The sequence below is a fragment of the Mustela nigripes genome, chromosome X (genome assembly GCF_022355385.1).
Source record: "Mustela nigripes isolate SB6536 chromosome X, MUSNIG.SB6536, whole genome shotgun sequence".
Classification (NCBI taxonomy): domain Eukaryota; kingdom Metazoa; phylum Chordata; class Mammalia; order Carnivora; family Mustelidae; genus Mustela; species Mustela nigripes.
This window is the reverse complement of record NC_081575.1, coordinates 27,663,633-27,666,634: the sequence shown is the minus strand read 5'-3', so window position 1 is coordinate 27,666,634 and position 3,002 is coordinate 27,663,633. Positions and strand designations below refer to the sequence as shown.

Here is a 3,002-nt window from a genome sequence, read left to right as displayed (position 1 = left end):
AGAGGTTATGCATGTGTGAGGGCAGGGGGAATATGGAAAAATTCTGTATTTCCTACTTATTTTTTCCATGAACCTAGAACTTCTCTGTACTGTTTATTATAAAAATACTAATGACAAGAAAATTAGGAGAGGAGATACTAATACAAGAAAAGAGTGAGTTATAGAAGAGATATAATACAACATGAAAAGAAAAATGAATAAAATGTATAGAGTGAAAAAAGAAATTGATCTTTCTGAGATGAGATGATTATCCACACGGGAGAGTCAAAGAATCATCTGAAAACCTTTATAATCAATAAGATAAATTATCAAGATATCTGGATAATATTATCAGTAACTTTCCAAATTATCAGTAATAACCAGTTAAGTAATATAACCAAAAATTTCCTATTCATAATAGTAACAAAAAATATGAAGTGTATGTACAATGAAGAATTATGGGAGAAATTCATAAAGAGCAGACGCTGCCTCCCCGGAGCTGCCCACACTGCCTGCCATGGTTAGTCCCACAGTGTTCTCTTTGACGTTGCTGTGGACGGTAAGTCCTTGGGCTGCGTCTCCTTCAAGCTGTTTGTAGACAAAGCTCCAAAGATAGCAGAGAACTTTTGTGCTCTGAGTACTGGGAAGAAAGGATTTGGTTATAAATGTTCCTGCTTTCACAGAATTATTCCAGGATTTATGTACCAGTGTGGGGACTTCACATGCCATAACGGCACTGGTGGCAAGTCCATCTATGGGGAGAAGTTTGATGATGAGAATTTCATCCTGAAGCACACGGGTCGGGGCATCCTCTCCATGGCCACTGCTGGACCCCACAAGAACTGTTCCCAGTTTTTCATCTGCACTGCCAAGACCAAGTAGTTGGATGGCAAGCATGTAGTTGTTGGCAAGGTCATAGAGGGCATGAACACTGTGGAGGCCATGGAGTGCTTCAGGTCTAGGAATGGCAAGACTAGCAAGAAGATCACCAGTGCTGACTGTGGACAGATCTAATAAATCTGACTTGTGTTTTATCTTAACTAGCAGAGCATTCCTTCTGTAGTTCAGGAGAGTGCCCCTCCACAACCACCTGCTCGAACGACCCAAGAATCTCTGCTCTCACTACAATTCTGCGGGTTCCATGGTTCCTTACCCCCAGATCCAGCCGGATTGCAGAGTTCAGTTTATGATGATGAAATAAAACCTAAGCCAAAAAAAAAAAAGAAAGAAAGAAAGAAAGAAAGAAAGAAATTCATAAAGAAAAAAACCCCAAAAAGATTTGAACAATTTAGATATATAATGTATACTTGATATTCACAAATTTAATAGTCACTGACTTATTTCCAAGCAGCCTTGAATATCCATTGCATATAATTATTTGGGACATTAAATTTATTTTTTTCTATTTGATCTGTTTAGCCAAAAGCCAGTATTTTATATTTTATCCCAAAATAGCTATCATACTTATTCATAATCACATGTGCATTTTATGGAATTTATAAAAGTATTGTTTTTAATAGTTTCCTAAATATCCTGGTTCCAGTATGCTTATTTATTATTTACAAAATTAAATTCTATTTATAATTTTGAATCCTGGTTTTTTCTTTAAATTTTATTTTGAGTATGATCATAATATACTAAATACTCTGAAAATATTCACCATGTTAAACAGCCTTCCAAAATATTTACCAAGTTAAATATCTGCAGTGTGCAGATGTACCACAAGGCCCTTGACTATTGTTTTCTGTCATCTAGCATTTTCTACTCATTCAGGGTTTCACCACTACCAAGCCACTAAAACTTCTTTTAATATCTCCAGGGACCTCCAACATTACCATATCCAATAGTCACTGCTCTGGCTCAACTTTCTCAACTCATAAGCACTATTTAACAAAGTTAACCACTCACGCTTTGACTTCTACTTCCAAAATATATCTGGAATCCATCCACTTCCGTCAGTCTTCATGAATGCTCTAGTCTAAGGCAACATTAATTAACTTTCATCTAGACTACTGTAATAGCTTTCAAAAAATTTCTTCTGTTTTAAGCACCTGGGTGGCTCAGTCAGTTAAGTGTCTGCCTTTGGCCCAGGTCATGGGCCCAGGGTCCTGGAATTGAGTCCCACATCGAGCCTCTGCCTGAGTAGGGAGCCTGCTTCTCCATTTGCCTCTGCCTCTGCCTCTCTTTTTCCCTCTCATGAATAAATTTTAAAAAAATCTTTAAAAAATTTTTTCTTCTGTTTCTTGTTTTGTTTCCTTTAATTTCATCCAAAAACCAGCCAAAGTGAGCCTTGAAAATATAATCAGTTTGTTATATTCTTTTCAAGATCTTTCAGTAACTTCTCAGGACGTTTAGAATAAAATTCAAATTCTTTCCTGAGCCTACAAAGTCCTATGTAAATCTTCCTCCTTCTTTGGTTGATAGGACAGAACCAGCCATCTTTCTCACTTAGATATGGCAAATGTTTTTCTGTCTTAGAGTTTACCTTAGTCTCACTTTAAATGCCATCACCTATTTATTTAAAATAGTTTCCAGTTTCTCTCCATCAACTCATCATGTTTTTCTTCATTATAATGCTTATAAGTACTTGATATTTTTCTTTTTTATTTATTGCCTATCTTCCTGAAAAAGATGTAAACCTTTTGAGAGAAGTGATTTTATGTGTCTCATTATTAGATTCCCAGAGTCTCAGTATCTGGCATGTTGTTGCTGGTGAAAAAATAATTGTGATTGAATTTAAGAATGAATAAATGAGTGAATGACATTTTTGTAATTTGAATTATTTTCAACTATCAGCATTGTGCTTCCATTAATATTTTCCTACTTTAAAAAGTTAGGCAAGATTCCTAGAAAAATAATTAGTGTCAGAGGGTACATATATCTGAAGGTTAGAAATATGCTAAAAACTTTATTTTTTGAAAGACATTGTAATAATTTTTACTTTATAAGAAATATATGAGAGTGCTCATCTCTACTAGTTTTATTACCATTTATTAATCCGTGATAACTTAATAGGCAAAATG

The 3,002-nt window shown here is 35.0% G+C and overlaps 1 pseudogene; it reads left to right on the top strand.

Annotated features, from left to right (window-relative positions):
* Positions 1–469: 469 nt before the first annotated feature.
* On the top strand, positions 470–993 carry LOC132006812 (peptidyl-prolyl cis-trans isomerase A-like; annotated as a pseudogene).
* The last annotated feature ends 2,009 nt before the right edge of the window (positions 994–3,002 follow it).